Raw genomic sequence first — 21,229 nt, 5'->3', positions numbered from 1 at the left:
ATACTGCTCTCTGTATAAACATGGATATATCTACACCGCTATCTGTATAAACATGGAAATATCTACACCGCCATCTCTAAGAACATGGAAATATCTACACCGCCATCTCTAAGAACATGGAATTATCTACACCTCCTTGTGTATGAACATGGAAATATCTACACCGCCATCTGTATGAACATGGAAATATATTCACCGCCATGTGTATGAACATGGATATGTCTACACGGCATCTGGATGAACATGGAAATATATACACAGCTATCTGCATATACACGGAAATATCTACACAGCTTTCTCTAAAAACATGGAAATAACTACACCGCTATCTCTATAAACTTCAAAATATTTACACCACCATCTGTATGAACATGGAAATATCTACACCGCCATCTGTAGGACCATGGAAATATCTACACCACCATCTGTATTAAGATGGAAATATCTACACCGCTATGTGTATAAACATGGAAATATCCACACTGCTATCTGTGTAAACATGGAAATACCTTCAGCGCTATCTGTATAAACATGGAAATAACTACACCGCTATGTCTATAAACATGTAAATATCTACAACGATATCTGTGTAAACATGGAAAGGTCTACACCGCTGTCTGTGTAAACATGGAAATATCTACACCGCTTTCTGTATAAACATGGAAATATCTACACCGCCTAATCTATAAACATAGAAATATCTACACCGCCATCTGTATAAACATGGAAATATCCACACGGCCATCTCTATAAACATATTAATATCTACACCGCAATCTGAATGAACGTAGAAATATCAACACCGCCATCTCTATAAAGGTGGAATTATCTACACTGCTATCTGTATGAACATGGAAATATCTACACAGCTATCTGCATGTACATGGAAATATCTTCACAGCTTTATCTATAAACATGGAAATAACTACACCGCTATCTCTATAAACTTGGAAATATCTACAGCGCCATCGGTATGAACATGGAAATATCTACACCGCCATCTGTAGGAACATGGAAATATCTACACCGAAATCTGTATTAAGATGGAATATCTACACCGCTATCTGTATAAACATGGAAATATCTACACCGCTATCTGTATAAACATAGAGATATCCACATCGCTATCTGTGTAACCATGGAAATATCTACACTGCTGTCTGTATAAACATGGAAATATCTACACCGCCATCTCTATAAACATGGAAATATCTGCACCACCATCTGAATAAACATGGAAATATCTACACCTCCATCTCTATAAACATGGAAATGTCTACAACGCCCTCTGTATGAACACGGAAATATGTACACCGCCATCTCTATAAACGTGGAAATATCTACAACGCTATCTGTATGGACATGGAAATATCTACACTTCTATCTCTATAAAATTGGAAACATCTACACTGCTATCTCTATAAAATTGGAAATATCTACACCGCTATCTCTGTAAACATGGAAATATCTGCAACGCTATCTGTATAAACAAGAAAATATCTAGACCGCCATCTCTATAAACATGTAAATATCTACACCGCTATCTGTATAAACATGGAAATATCTACACCGCTATCCGTATAAACATGGAAATATCTGCACCGCTATCTCTATAAACTTTGAAATAACTACAACACTATCTCTGTAAACATGGAAATATCTACACTGCTATCTGTATAAACATGGATATATCTACACCGCTATCTGTATAAACATGGAAATATCTACACCGCCATCTCTATGAACATGGAAATATCTACACCGCCATTTGTATGAACATGGAAATATCTACACCGCCATCTCTAAGAACATGGAATTATCTACACCTCCATGTGTATGAACATGGAAATATCTACACCGCTCTCTGTATAAACATGGAAATATCTACACCACCTAATCTATAAACATAGAAATATCTACACCGCCATCTGTATAAACATGGAAATATCCACACGGCCATCTCTATAAACATATTAATATCTACACCGCCATCTGAATGAACGTAGAAATATCAACACCGCCATCTCTATAAAGGTGGAATTACCTACACTGCTATCTGTAGGAACATGGAAATATCTACACAGCTATCTACATATACATGGCAACATCTACACAGCTTTATCCATAAACATGGAAATAAGTACACCGCTATCTCTATAAACTTCAAAATATTTACACCACCATCTGTATGAACATGGAAATATCTACACCGCCATCTGTAGGACCATGGAAATATCTACACCACCATCTGTATTAAGATGGAAATATCTACACCGCTATGTGTATAAACATGGAAATATCCACACTGCTATCTGTGTAAACATGGAAATAACTTCAGTGCTATCTTTATAAACATGGAAATAACTACACCGCTATCTATATAAACATGTAAATATCTACAACGATATCTGTGTAAACATGGAAAGGTCTACACCGCTGTCTGTGTAAACATTGAAATATCTACACCGCTTTCTGTATAAACATGGAAATATCTACACCACCTAATCTATAAACATAGAAATATCTACACCGCCATCTGTATAAACATGGAAATATCCACACGGCCATCTCTATAAACATATTAATATCTACACCGCCATCTGAATGAACGTAGAAATATCAACACCGCCATCTCTATAAAGGTGGAATTACCTACACTGCTATCTGTAGGAACATGGAAATATCTACACAGCTATCTACATATACATGGCAATATCTACACAGCTTTATCAATAAACATGGAAATAAGTACACCGCTATCTCTATAAACTTGGAAATATCTACAGCGTCATCTGTATGAACATGGAAATATCTACACCGCCATCTGTATGAACATGGAGATATCCACACCGCTATCTGTGTAAACATGGAAATATCTACACCGCTATCTGTATGAACATGGAAATATCTACACCGCTATCTGTATATCAATGGAAATATCTACACTGCTATCTCTATAAACATGGAAATAACTACACTGCTATCTGTATAAACATGGAAAGATCTACACCGCCATCTCTATGAACATGGAAATATCTACACCGCTATCTGTATGAACATGGAAATATCTACACCGCTCTCTGTACGAACATGGAAATATCTACACAGCTATCTGTATGAACATGGAAATATCTACACCGCCATCTATATGAACATGGAAATATCTACACCGACATTTGTATGAACATGGAAATATCCACACCGCTATCTGTGTAGAGATGAAAATATCTACACCGCCATCTGTGTAAACATGAAAATGTCTACACCGCTATCTGTGTAAACATGAAAATATCTACACCGCCATCTGTGTAAACATGAAAATATCTACACCGCAATACCTATAAACGAGGAAATATCTACACTGCCATCTGTATGAACATGGAAATATCTACACCGCCATCTCTGTAAACGTGGAAATATCTACACCGCTATCTGTATTAACTTGGAAATATCTACACTGCCCTCTGTATAAAATTGAAATTATCTACACCACTATCTCTATAAACATGGAAATATCTACACTGCTATCTGTATAAACATGGAAATATCTACAACGCTATCTGTATAAACATGGAAATATCTACAACGCTGTCTCTATAAACTTGGAAATAACTACACCACTATCTCTGTAAACATGGAAATATCTAGACCGCCATCTCTATAAACATGGAAATATCTACACCACCATCTGTATAAACATGGAAATATCTATACCGCTATCTGCATAAACATGGAAATATCTACACCGCCATCTCTATGAACATGGAAATATCTACACCGCCATCTGTACGAACATGGAAATATCTATACCGCCATCTGTAAGAACATGTAAATATCTACACCGCCATCAGCATGAACATGGAAATATCTTCACCGCTAACTGTATGAACATGGAAATATCTACACCGCTATCAGTATGAACATGGAAATATCCACACCGTAATCTGTATGAACATGGAAATAACTACACCGCTATCTGAATGAACATGGAAATATCTACACCGCTATCTGTGTAAACATGGAAATATCTACACCGCTATCTGTATAAACATGGAAACATCTACACCGCTATCTGTATATCAATGGAAATATCTACACTGCTATCCCTATAATCATGGAAATAACTAAAATGCTATCTGTATAAACATTGAAAGATCTACACCGCCATCTCTATGAACATGGAAATATCTACACCGCCATCCGTATGAACATGGAAATATCTACACCGCTATCTGTATGAACATGGAAATATCTACACCGCTCTCTGTACGAACATGGAAATATCTACACCGCTATCTGTATGAACATGGTAATATCTACACCGCTATGTGTATGAACATGCAAATATCTACACAGCTATCTATATATCAATGGAAATATCTACACTGCTATCTCTATAAACATGGAAACATCTACAATGCTATCTGTATAAACATGGAAATATCTACACCGCCATTTGTATGAACATGGAAATATCTACACCGCTAACTGTATGAATATGGAAATATCTACACCGCTATCTGAATGAACATGGAAATATCTACACCGCTATCTCTATGAACATGCAAATATCTATACACCTATCTGTATATCAATGGAAATATCTACACAGCTATCTCTATAAACATGGAAATAACTACACTGCTATCTGTAAAAACATGGAAATATCTACACCGCCACCTATATGAACATGGAAATACCTACACAGCCATCCGTACGAACATGGAAATATCTACACCACCATCTGTATGAACATGTAAATATCTACACCGCAATCTGTATGAACATGGAAATATCTACACCGCTAACTGTATGAACATGGATATATCTACACCGCTATTGGTATGAACATGGAAATAACTCCACCGCTATCGGTATGAACATGGAAATATCTACACCGCCATCTGTATGAACATGGAAATATCTACACCGCCATCTGTATGAACATGGAAATATCTACACCGCCATCTGTATGAACATGCAAATATCTACACCGCCATCTGTATGAACATGGAAATATCTACACCGCTAACTGTATGAACATGGAAATATCTACACCGCTATCTGTATGAACATGGAAATATCTACACCGCTATCTGTATGAACATGGAAATATCTACACCGCCATCTGTACGAACATGGAAATATCAACACCGCCATCTTTATGAACATGTAAATATCTACACTGCCATCAGTAAGAATATGGAAATATCTACACCGCTAACTGTGTGAACATGGAAATAACTACACCGCTATCTGTATGAACATGGAAATATCTACACCGCTATCTGTATAAACATGGAAATATCTACTCCGCTATCTGTATGAACATGCAAATATCTACACAGCTATCTGTATATCAATGGAAATATCTACACTGCTATCTCTATAAACATGGAAATAACTACACTGCTATCGGTATAAACATGGAAATATCTACACCGCCATCTCTATGAACATGGAAATATCTACACCGCCATCTGTATGAACATGGAAATATCTACACCGCCATCTCTATGAACATGGAAATACCTACACCGCCATTTGTATGAACATGGAAATATCTACACCGCCATCTGCATGAACATGGAAATATCTACACCGCCATCCCTATAAACGTGGAAATATCTACACCGCTATCTGTATGAACTTGGAAATATCTACACTGCTCTCGGTATAAATTGAAATTATCTACACCACTATCTCTATAAACATGGAAATATCTACACTGCTATCTGTATAAACATGGAAATGTCTACACCGCTATCTGTATAAACATGAAAATATCTTCACCGCTATCTGTATAAACATGGAAATGTCTACAACGCTGTCTCTATAAACTTGGAAATAACTACACCACTATCTCTGTAAATATGGAAATATCTAGACCGCCATCTCTATAAACATGGAAATATCTACACCACCATCTGTATAAACATGGAAATATCTATACCGCTATCTGCATAAACATGGAAATATCTTCACCGCCATCTCTATGAACATGGAAATATCTACACCGCCTTCTGTACGAACATGGAAATATCTACACCGCCATCTGTATGAACATGTAAATATCTACACCGCCATCTGTATGAACATAGAAATATCTACAATGCTAACAGTATGAACATGGAAATATCTACACCGCTATCTGTATGAACATGGAAATATCTACACCGTTATCTCTATGAACATGGAAATATCTACACTGCTAACTGTATGAACATGGAAATATCTACACCGCTATCTGTATGAACATGGATACATCTACACTGTTATCTGTATGAACATGGAAATATCTACACCGCTATCTGTATGAACATGGAAATATCTACACAGCTATCTATACAAACATGGAAATACCTACACCGCTATCTGTATGAACATGCAAATACCTACACAGCTATCTGTATATCAATGGAAATATCCACACTGCTATCTCTATAAACATGGAAATAACTACACTGCTATCTGTATAAACATGGAAATGTCTACACCACCACCTATATGAACATGGAAATATCTACACTGCCATCCGTACCAACATGGAAATATCTACACCGCCATCTGTATGAACATGTAAATATCTACACCGCCATCTGTATGAACATGGAAATATCTACACCGCTAACTGTATGAACATGGAAATATCTACACCGCTATTGGTATGAACATGGAAATAACTACACCGCTATCTGTATGAACATGGAAATATCTACACCGCCATCTGTATGCACATGGAAATATCTACACCGCCATCTGTATGAACATGTAAATATCTACACCGCCATCTGTATGAACATGGAAATATCTACACCGCTAACTGTATGAACATGGAAATATCTACACCGCTATCTGTATGAACATGGAAATATCTACACCGCTATCTGTATATCAATGGAAATATCTACACTGCTATCTCTATAAACATGGAAATAACTACACTGCTATCTCTATAAACATGGAAAGATCTACACCGCCATCTCTATGAACATGGAAATATCTACACCGCCATTTGTATGGCCATGGAAATATCTACACCGCCATCTCTATGAACATAGAAATATCTACACCCCCATTTGTATGAACATGGAAATATCTACACCGCTAACTGTATGAACATGGAAATATCTACACCGCCATCTGTATGAACATGGAAATATCTACACCGCTATGTGTATGAACATGGAAATATCTAAACCACTCTCTGTACGAACATGGAAATATCTACACCGCTATCTGTATGAACATGGAAATATCTACACCGCTATGTGTATGAACATGCAAATATCTACACAGCTATCTGTATATCAATGGAAATATCTACACTGCTATCTCTATAAACATGGAAACATCTACACTGCTATCTGTATAAACATGGAAATATCTACACCGCCATTTGTATGAACATTGAAATATCTACACCGCTAACTGTATGAATATGGAAATATCTACACCGCTATCTGAATAAACATGGAAATATCTACACCGCTATCTCTATGAAGATGCAAATATCTACACAGCTATCTGTATATCAATGGAAATATCTACACTGCTATGTCTATAAACATGGTAATAGCTACACTGCTACCTGTATAAACATGGAAATATCTACACCGTCATCTCTATGAACATGGAAATATCTACACCGACATTTGTATGAACATGGAAATATCCACACAGCTATCTGTGTAAACATGGAAATGTCTACACCGCTATCTGTGTAAACATGGAAATATATACACCGCCATCTGTGTAAACATGAACATATCTACACTGCAATACCTATAAACGTGGAAATATCTACACTGCCATCTGTATGAACATGGAAATATCTACACCGCCATCTCTGTAAACGTGGAAATATCTACACCGCTATCTGTATTAACTTGGAAATATCTACACTGCTCTCTGCATAAAATTGAAATTATCTACACCACTATCTCTATAAACATGGAAATATCTACACTGCTATCTGTATAAACATGGAAATATCTACAATGCTATCTGTATAAACATGGAAATATCTTCACCGCTATCTGTATAAACATGGAAATATCTACAACGCTGTCTCTATAAACTTGGAAATAACTACACCACTATCTCTTTAAACATGGAAATGTCTAGACCGCCGTCTCTATAAACATGGAAATATCTACAACACTATCTGTATAAACATGGAAATATCTATACCGCTATCTGCATAAACCTGGAAATATCTACACCGCCATCTCTATGAACAGAAATATCTACACCGCCATCTGTACGAACATGGAAATATCTATACCGCCATCCGTATGAACATGTAAATATCTACACCGCCATCTGTATGAACATGGAAATATCTTCACCGCTAACTGTATGAACATGGAAATATCTACACCGCTATCTGTATGAACATGGAAATATCTACACCGTTATCTGTATGAACATGGAAATAACTACACCGCTATCTGTACGAACATGGAAATATCTACACCGCTATCTGTACGAACATGGAAATATCTACACCGCTATCTGTATGAACATGGAAATATCTACACCGCTATCTGTATAAACATGGAAATATCTACACGGCCATCTGTATGAACATGGAAATATCTACACCGCTGACTGTATGAACATGGAAATATTTGCACCGCTATCTGTATGAACATGGAAATATCTACACTGTTATCTGTATGAACATGGAAATATCTACACCGCTATCTGTATGAACATGGAAATATCTACACCACTATCTGTACGAACATGGAAATATCTACACCGCTATCTGTATGAACATGCAAATATCTACACAGCTATCTGTATATCAATGGAAATATCTACACTGCTATCTCTATAAACATGTAAATAACTACACTGCTATCTGTATAAACATGGAAATTTCTACACCGCCACCTGTATGAACATGGAAAAACCTACACTGCCATCCGTACGAACATGGAAATATCTACACCGCCATCTGTATGAACGTTTAAATATCTACACCGCTATCTGTATGATCATGCAAATATCTACACAGCTATCTGTATGTCAATGGAAATATCTACAATGCTATCTCTATAATCATGGAAATAACTACACTGCTATCTGTATAAACATGGAAATATCTACACCACCATCTCTATGAACATGGAAATATCTACACCGCCATTTCTATGAACATGAAAATATCTACAGCGCCATCTCTATGAACATGGAAATATCTACACCGCCATTTGTATGAACATAGAAATATCTACACTGCCATCTGCATGAACATGGAAAAATCTACACCGCCATCTCTATAAACGTGGAAATGTCTACACCGCTATCTGTATGAACGTGGAAATATCTACACTGCTCTCGGTATAAATTGAAATTGTCTACACCACTATCTCTATAAACATGGAAATATCTACACTGCTATCTGTCTAAACATGGAAATATCTACACCGCTATCTGTATAAACATGGAAATATCTTCACCGCTATCTGTATAAACATGGAAATATCTACAACGCTGTCTCTATAAACTTGGAAATAACTACACCACTATCTCTGTAAACATGGAAATATCTAGACAGCCATCTGTATAAACATGGAAATATCTACACCACCATCTGTATAAACATGGAAATATCTACACCGACATTTGTATGAACATGGAAATATCCACACCGCTATCTGTGTAAACATGGAAACGTCTACACCGCTATCTGTGTAAACATGGAAATATCTACACCGCCATCTGTTTAAACATGAAAATATCTACACCGCAATACCTATAAACGTGGAAATATCTACACTGCCATCTGTATGAACATGGAAATATCTACACCGCCATCTCTGTAAACGTGGAAATATCTACACCGCTATCTGTATTAACTTGGAAATATCTACACTGCTCTCTGTATAAAATTGAAATTATCTACACCACTATCTCTATGAACATGTAAATAACTACACTGCTATTTGCATAAACATGGAAATATCCGCACCGCTAGCTGTGTAAACTTGGAAATATCTTCACTACTCTCTGTATAAACATGGAAATATCTACACCGCTACCTCTATGAAACATGTAAATATTTACAATGCTATCTGTGTAAAGATGGAAATGTCTACACCGCTATCTGTGTAAACATGGAAATACCTACACCGCTATCTGTGTAAACATGGAAATACTTACACCGCCATCTGTATAAACATGGAAATATCTACACCGCCATCTGTATAAACATGGAAATATCTACACTGCCAACCGTATGAACATGGAAATATCTACACCGCCATATCTATAAAGGTGGAAATATCTACACCGCTGTCTGTATGAACTTGGAAATATTCTCACTGCTATTAGTATAAAAATGGAAATATGTACACTGCTATGTCTATAAGTATGGAAATATCTACACCGCTATCTGTATGAACAACGAAATTTCTATACCGCCATTTCTACAAACATGTAAATATCTACACTGCTCTGTGAATAAACATGGAAATAACTACACCGCTATCTGTATAAAGATGGAAATATCTACACCGCTATCTCTATAAACTTGGAAATAACTACACCACTATCTCTATAAACGTGGAAATATCTACACCGCCATATCTATAAACATGGAAATATCTACACCGCCATCTGTAGGAACATGAAAATATCTACACCGCCATCTCTATAAACATGGAAATACCTATACCGCCATCTCTATAAAGATGGAAATATCTAAACCGCCATCTGTATGAACATGGAGATATCTACACGGCTATGTATATAAAGAAGGAAGCATCTATACCGCCAACTGTATAAACGTAGAAGTATCTACACCGCCATCTCTATAAACATGGAAATATCTACACCGACATCTGTATAAACGTGGAAATATCTACACCGCTATCTCTATTAAGATGGAAATATCTACACCGCTATCTGAATAAACATGGAAATATCTACACCGCCATCGCTATAAACATGGAAATATATACACCTCCATCGCTATAAACATGGAAATATCTACACCTCCATCTGTACGAACATGGGAATACCTGCACCGCCATCTGTATGAACAAGGAAATATCTACAACGCCATCTGTATTAAGATGGAAATATCTACACCGCTATCTGTATAAACATGGAAATATTTACACCGCTATCTCTATAAACTTCGAAATATCTACATCGCTACCTGTATAAACATGGAAATATCTTCACCGCTATCTGTATAAACATGGAAATATCTGCACCGCTATCAGTATAAACATGGAAATATCTACACCGCTATCTGTATAAAGATGGAAATATCCACACCGCTATCTGTGTAAACATGGAAATATCTTCACCGCTATCTGTATAAACATGGAAATAACTACACCGCTATCTATATAAACATGTAAATATCTACAATGCTATATGACTAAACATGGAAATGTCTACACCACCATCTATATGAACATGGAAATATCTACACCGCCATCTCTAGGAACATGGAAATATCTACACCACCATCTGTATTAAGATGGAAATATCTACACCGCTATGTGTATAAACATGGAAATATCCACACTGCCATCTGTGTAAACATGGAAATATCTTCAGCGCTATCTGTATGAACATGGATATAATTACACCACTATCTCTATAAACATGTAAATATCTACAACGATATCTGTGTAAACATGGAAAGGCCTACACCGCTGTCAGTGTAAACATGGAAATATCTACACCGCTTTCTGTATAGACATGGAAATATCTACACCGACTTCTCTATAAACATAGAAATATCTACAGCGCCATCTGTGTAAACATGGAAATATCCAAACGGCCATCTCTATAAACATATTAATAAGTACACCACAATCTGAATGAATGTAGAAATATCTACACCGCCATCTCTATAAAGGTGGAATTATCTACACTGCTATCTGTATGAACATGGAAATATCTACACAGCTATCTGCATGTACATGGAAATATCTACACAGGTTTATCTATACACATGGAAATAACTACACCGCTATCTCTATAAACTTGGAAATATCTACAGCGCCATCTGTATGAACATGGAAATATCTACACCGCCATCTGTAGGAACATGGAAATATCTACACCGAAATCTGTATTAAGATGGAATATCTACACCGCTATCTGTATAAACATGGAAATATCTACACCGCTATCTGTAGAAACATGGAGATATCCACACCGCTATCTTTGTAAACATGGAAATATCTACACCGCTGTCTGTATAAACATGGAAATATCTACACCGCCATCTCTATAAACATGGAAATACCTGCACCACCATCTGTATAAACATGGAAATATCTACACCTCCATCTCTATAAACATGGAAATGTCTACAACGCCCTCTGTATGAACACGGAAATATGTACACCGCCATCTCTATAAACGTGGAAATATCTACACCGCTATCTGTATGGACATGGAAATATCTACACTTCTATCTGTATAAAATTGGAAACATCTACACCGCTATCTCTATAAAATTGGAAATATCTACACCGCTATCTCTGTAAACATGGAAATATCTGCAACGCTATCTGTATAAACAAGAAAATATCTAGACCGCCATCTCTATAAACATGTAAATATCTACACCGCTATCTGTATAAACATGGAAATATCTACACCGCTATCCGTATAAACATGGAAATATCTACACCGCTATCTCTATAAACTTGGAAATAACTACAACACTATCTCTGTAAACATTTAAATATCTAGACCGCCGTCTCTAAAAACATAGAAATATGTACACCGTCATCTGTATAAACATGGAAATATCTATACTGCTCTCTGTATAAACATGGATATATCTACACCGCTATCTGTATAAACATGGAAATATCTACACCGCCATCTCTAAGAACATGGAAATATCTACACCGCCATCTCTAAGAACATGGAATTATCTACACCTCCTTGTGTATGAACATGGAAATATCTACACCGCCATCTGTATGAACATGGAAATATATTCACCGCCATGTGTATGAACATGGATATGTCTACACGGCATCTGGATGAACATGGAAATATATACACAGCTATCTGCATATACACGGAAATATCTACACAGCTTTCTCTAAAAACATGGAAATAACTACACCGCTATCTCTATAAACTTCAAAATATTTACACCACCATCTGTATGAACATGGAAATATCTACACCGCCATCTGTAGGACCATGGAAATATCTACACCACCATCTGTATTAAGATGGAAATATCTACACCGCTATGTGTATAAACATGGAAATATCCACACTGCTATCTGTGTAAACATGGAAATACCTTCAGCGCTATCTGTATAAACATGGAAATAACTACACCGCTATGTCTATAAACATGTAAATATCTACAACGATATCTGTGTAAACATGGAAAGGTCTACACCGCTGTCTGTGTAAACATGGAAATATCTACACCGCTTTCTGTATAAACATGGAAATATCTACACCGCCTAATCTATAAACATAGAAATATCTACACCGCCATCTGTATAAACATGGAAATATCCACACGGCCATCTCTATAAACATATTAATATCTACACCGCCATCTGAATGAACGTAGAAATATCAACACCGCCATCTCTATAAAGGTGGAATTATCTACACTGCTATCTGTATGAACATGGAAATATCTACACAGCTATCTGCATATACATGGAAATATCTACACAGCTTTATCCATAAACATGGAAATAACTACATCGCTATCTCTATAAATTTGGAAATATCTACAGCGCCATCTGTATGAACATGGAAATACCTACACCGCCATCTGTATGAACATGGAAATATCTACACCGCCATCTGTATAAACATGGAGATATCCACACCGCTATCTGTGTAAACATGGAAATATCTACACCGCTATCTGAATAAACATGGAAATATCTACACCGCTATCTGTATAAACTTGGAAATATCTACACCACTGTCTCTATAAACTTGGAAATAACTACAACACTTTCTCTGTAAGCATGGAAATATCTAGACTGCCATCTCTATAAACATAGAAATATCTACACCGCCATCAGTATAAACATGGAAATATCTATACCGCTATCTGTATAAACATGGAAATATCTACACCGCTATCTCTATAAACATGGAAATATCTACACCGCTATCACTATAAGCTTGGAAATATCTACTCCGCTATCTCTATAAACTTGGAAATCTCTACACCGCTATGTGTATCAACATGAAAATATCTAAACAGCTATATCTGTAAACATGGAAATATCTAAACCGCCCTCTGTATAAACATGAAAATATCTACACCGCCACCTCTATAAAAATGGAAATATCTACACCGCCATCTGTATGAACATGGAAATATCTACAATGCCAACCGTATGAAAATGGAAATATCTACCCCGCCATCTCTATGAACATGGAAATATCTACACCGCCATGTGTATGAACATGGAAATATCTACACCGCCATCTGAAGGAACATGGAAATATCATCACTGCCATCTGTATGAACATGGAAATATCTTCACCGCCATCTGGATGAACATGGAAGTATCTACACTGCCATCAGTATAAACATGGAAATATCTACACCGCTATCTGTATAATCATGGAAATGTCCACACCGCTATCTATGTAAACATGGAAATATCTTCACCGCTATCTGTGTAAACATGGAAATAACTACACTACAATCTCTATAAACATGTAAATATCTACAACGCTATCAGTGTAAACACGGAAAAGTCTACACCACTTTCTGTGTAAACATGGAAATATATACACTGCTTTCTGTATAAACATGGAAATATCTACACCGCCATCTCTATAAACATGGAAATATCTAAACCGACATCTATATGAAGATGGAAATATCTACAACGCTATCTGTATGAACATGGATATATCTACACCGCTATCTGAATGAACATGGAAATATCTACACCGCTACCTGTATGAACATGGATATATCTACACCGCCATGTCTACTAAGATGTAAATATCTACACCGCTATGTGTATAAACTTGGAAATATCAACACTGCTATCTGTGTAAACATGGAAACAACTACACCGCTATCTCTATAAACATGTAAATATCTACAACGATATCTGTGTAAACATGGAAAGAACTACACCGCTGTCTGTGAAAACATGGAAATATCTACACCGCTTTCTGTATATACATGGAAATAATTACACCGCCTTCTCTATAAACATAGAAATATCTACAACGCCATCTGTATAAACATGGAAATATCCACACCGCCATCTCTATAAACATGTTAATATCTACACCACCATCTGTATGAACATAGAAATATATACACCGCCATCTCTATAAACGTAGAATTTTCTACACTGCTATCTGTATGAACATGGAAATATCTACACAGGTATCTACATATACATGGAAATATCTACACAGCTTTATCTATAAACATGGAAATAACTACACCGCTCTCTCTATGAACTTGGAAATATCTACACCGCCATGTGTAGGAACATGGAAATATCTACACCTCCATCTGTATTAAGATGGAAATATCTATTCCGCTTTCTGCATAAACATGGAAATAACTACACCGCTATCTGTATAAACATGGAGATAGCCACACCGCTATCTGTGAAAACATGGAAATGTCTACACCACTATCTATATAAACATGGGAATATCTACACCGCCATCTCTATAAACATGGAAATATCTGCACCGCCATCTGTATAAACATGGAAATATCTACACCTCCATCTATATAAACATGGAAATGTCTACAACGCCATCTAGATGAACATGGAAATATCTACACTGCCATCTCTATAAAAGTGGAAATATCTACACCGCTATCTGTATGGACATGGAAATATCTACACTGCTATCTGTACAAAATTGGAAATATCTACACCGCTATCTCTATAAACTTGGAAATATCTACACCGCTATCTCTATAAACTTGGAAATATCTACACCGCTATGTGTATCAACAAGGAAACATCTACACCGCTATCTCTGTAAACATGGAAATATCTAAGCCGCCCTCTGTAAAACATGAAAATATCTACACAACCACCTCTATAAACATGGAAATATCTACACCAAAATCTGTATGAACATGGAAATATCTTCAGCGCCATCTGGATGAACATGGAAATATCTACACCGCTATCTGTATGAACATGGAAATATCTACACCGCTATCTGTATGAACATGGAAATATGCACACCACTATCTGTATGAACATGGAAATTTCTACACCACTATCTGTATGAACATGGAAATATTTACACCGGCATTTGTATGAACATGGAAATATCTACAATGCCATCTGTAGGAACATGGAAATATCTACACTGCCAACTGTAGGAACATTGAAATATCTAGAACGCCATCTGTATTAAGGTGGAAATATCTACACCGCTATCTGTATAAACATGGAAATATCTACACCGCTATCTGTATAAACAAGGAAATATCTGCACCGCCATCTGTATAAACATGGAAATATCTACACCTCTATCTATATAAACATGGAAATGTCTACAACGCCATCTGGATGAACATGGAAATATCTACACTGCCATCTCTATAAAAGTGGAAATATCTACACCGCTATCTGTATGGACATGGAAATATCTACACTGCTATCTGTACAAAATTGGAAATATCTACACCGCTATCTCTATAAACTTGGAAATATCTACACCACTATCTCTATAAACATGTAAATATCTACAACGCTATCTGTGTAAACATGGAAAGGTCTTCACCGCTATCTGTGTATACATGGAAATATCTACACTGCTTTCTGTATAAACATGGAAATATCTACACCGCCATCTCTATAAACATGGAAATATCTACAACGCCATCTGTATGAACATGGAAATACCTACCCCGCCATCCATATGAACATGGAAATATCTTCACCGCCATCTCAATGAACATGGAAATATCTACACTGCCATCTGTATGAGCATGGAAATATCTACACCGCCATCTGTATGAACATGGAAATATCTACAATGCTAGCTGTATGAATATGGAAATATCTACACCGCTAACTGTATGAACATGGAAATATCTACACCGCTATCCTTATGAACATGGAAATATCTACATCGCTATCTGTATGAACATGGAAATATCTGCACCGATACCTGTATAAACATGGAAATATCTGCACCGCTATCTGTATAAACATGGAAATATCTACACCGCTATCTGTATAAACATGGAAATATCCACACCGCTATCTGTGTCAACATGGAAATATCTTCACCGCTATCTGTATAAACATGGAAATAACTACACCGCTATCTCTACAAACATGTAAATAACTACTACGCTATCTGTGTAAAAATGGAAATGTCTACAGTGCTATCTGCGTAAACATGGAATTATCTACGCCGATATCTGTTTAAACATGGAGATATCTTCACCGCCATCCCTATAAATATGGAAATATCTACACCGCCATCTGTATAAACATGGAAATATCTACACCGCTATCTGTATGAACATGGAAATAACCATACTGCTATCTGTATAAAATTGGAATTATCTACAACGCTATCTCTATGAACAAGGAAATATCTACACCGCTATCTGTACAAACATGGAAATATCTATAATGCTATCTGTATAAACATGGAAATATCTACAACGATATCTCTATAAACATGGAAATATCTACTCCGCTATCTCTATAAACTTCGAAATATGTACATCGCTATATGTATCAACATGGAAATATCGACACCGCTATCTGTGGAAACATGGAAATATCCAAGCTGCCCTCTGTATAAACATGGAAATATCTACACTGCCATCTCTATAAACATGGAAATATCTACACCACCATCTGCATGAACGTGGATATATCTACACCGCCAACCATATGAATTGCAAATATCTACACCGCCATCTCTATGAACATGGAAATATCTACACCGCCATCTCTATGAACATGGAAATATCTACATCGCTATCTGTATGAACATGGAAATATCTACATAGCTTTCTGTATATACATGGAAAACTCTACACCGCTATCTCTATAAACATGGAAATAACTACACTGCTATCTCTATAAAACTGGAAATATATACACCGCCATCTCTATGAACATGGAAATAGCTGCACCGCCATCTGTATGAACATGGAAATATCTACACGGCCATCTGTATTAAGATGCAAATATCCGCACCGCTATCTGTAGAAACATAGAAATATCTACACAGATATCTGTATAAACATGGACATATCTACACCGCTATCTATATAAACATGGAAATATCTACACCACTATCTCTATGAACATGCAAATATCTACACAGCTATCTGTATATCAATGGAAATATCTACACTGCTTTCTCTATAAACATGGAAATAACTACACTGCTATCTGTATAAACATGGAAATATCTACACCGCCATCTCTATGAACATGGAAATATCTACACCGCCATTTGTATGAACATGGAAATATCTACACCGCCATCTCTAAGAACATGGAAATATCTACACCGCCATTTGCATGAACATGCAAATATCTACACCGCCATCTGTATAAACATGGAAATATCTTCACCGCCATCTGTATGAACAGGGATATACCTACACCGGCATCTGGATGAACATGGAAATATCTACTCCGCTATCTGCATGAACATGGAAATACCTACACAGCCATCTGCATATACATGGAAATATCTACACAGCTTTCTCTATAAACATGGAAATAACTAAACCGCTATCCCTATAAACTTCAAAATATGTACACCGCCTTCTGTATGAACATGGAAATATCTTCACCGCCATCTGTAGGAACATGGAAATATCTACACCGCAATCTCGATAAACGTGGAAATATCTACACCTCTATCTGTGTGAACATGGAAATAACTACACTGCAATCTGTATAAAATTGGAATTATCTACACCGCTATCTCTATGAACATGGTAATATCTACACAGCTATCTGTATAAACGAGGGAATATCTAGACCGCTATCATTTGTATGAACATGGAAATATCTATACCGCTATCTGCATAAACATGGAAATATCTACACCGCCATCTGTACGAACATGGAAATATCTACACCGCCATCTCTATAAACATGGAAATATCTGCACCGCCATCTTTATGAACATGGAAATATCTACACCGCTACCTGTATGAACTTGGAAATATCTACACCGCTATCTGTTGGAACATGGAAATATCTACACCGCTATCTGTATGACAATGGAAATATCTACACCGCCATCTCTATGAACATGGAAATATCTATACACCTAACTGCATATACATGGAAATATCTACACAGCATTCTTCATAAACAAGGAAATAACTACACCGCTATCTCCATAAACATGGAAATATCTACACCGCCTTTTGTATGAACATGGAAATATCTACACTGCCATCTCTATAAACATGGAAATATCTACACCGCTATCTGTATAAACATGGAAATATCTACACCGCTATCTGTATAAACATGGATATATCTACACTGCTATCTGTATAAACATGGAAATATCTACACCGCTATCTCTATAAACATGGAAATAACTACACCACTATCTCTATAAACTTGGAAATATCTAGACCGCCATCTCTATAAACATGGAAATATCTACACCGCCATCTGTATGAACATGGAAATATCTACACCGCTATCTGTATGAACATGGAACTATCTACACCACTATCTGTATGAATATGCAAATATCTACACAGCTATCTGTATATCAATGGAAATATATATACTGCTATCTCTATAAACATGGCAATAACTACACTGCTATCCGTATAAACATGGAAATATCTACACCGCCATCTCTATGAACATGGAAATATCTACACCGCCATTTGTATGAACATGGAAATATCTACATCGCCATCTGTATGAACATGGAAATATCTTCACCGCTATCTCTATAAACTTGGAAATAACTACACCACTATCTCTATAAACTTGGAAATATCTAGACCGCCATCTCTATAAACATGGAAATATCTACACCGCCATCTGTATGAACATGGAAATATCTACACCGCTATCTGTATGAACATGTAACTATCTACACCACTATCTGTATGAATATGCAAATATCTGCACAGCTATCTGTATATCAATGGAAATATATATACTGCTATCTCTATAAACATGGCAATAACTACACTGCTATCCGTATAAACATGGAAATATCTACACCGCCATCTCTATGAACATGGAAATCTCTACACCGCCATTTGTATTAACATGGAAATATCTACACCGCTATCTGTATGAACATGGAAATATCTACACCGCTATTTGTATGAACATGCAAATATCTACACCGCTATCTGTATAAAATGGAAATATTTACACCGCCATCTGAATAAAACTGGGAATATCTACACGGCCATCTGTATAAACATGGAAATATCTTCACCGCAATCTCTATAAACATTGAAATATCTACACCGCCATCTGTATGAACATGGAAATATCAACACCGCCATCTGTATGAACTTGGAAATATCTACCGCGAAATCTGTATGAACATGGAAATATCTACACCACCATCTGAATTATCATGGAAATATGTACACATACATCTGTATGAACATGCAAATATCTTCACCGCCATCTGTATGAACATGGAAATACCTACACCGCCCTCTGTAGGAACATGGAAATATCTACACCGCCATCTCTATAAACATGGAAATATCTACACTGCCATCTGTATAAACATGGAAATATCTACACCGCTATCTGTATATACATGGAAATATCTGCACCGCTATCTGTATAAAAATGGAAATATCTATACCGCTATCTCTATAAACATGGAGATATCTACACCACTATCTGTATAAACATGTAAATGTCCACACCGCTATCTGTATATACATGGAAATATCTACACCGCTAACTGTATAAACATTGAAATATCTACACCGCTATCGGTATAAACATCCGTATTTGCTCTTAATTTATACCCGAGGCTGGGAAGTTTCATATGAAAAAAGACCAAGTACATAATTAGTCTATATTTGGTCTGGCAATTGATCTCTGCAATAATCAAACCTCAAAGACAATCAAATCTGAAATCTAAGCTACATATTAAATAGCTTGGTTTTTAGGTAGCACGTTGCTGTGTATGCTGGCTTCATAGAACATGCAAGTAGCAATGGCCATTTTTTAATATTCATTAACCTTGAAGTTCTCCT

The sequence above is a fragment of the Gorilla gorilla genome, chromosome X (assembly GCF_029281585.2).
Source record: "Gorilla gorilla gorilla isolate KB3781 chromosome X, NHGRI_mGorGor1-v2.1_pri, whole genome shotgun sequence".
NCBI classification, from domain to species: Eukaryota; Metazoa; Chordata; class Mammalia; order Primates; family Hominidae; genus Gorilla; species Gorilla gorilla.
Note: the sequence above shows the minus strand (reverse complement) of the source record.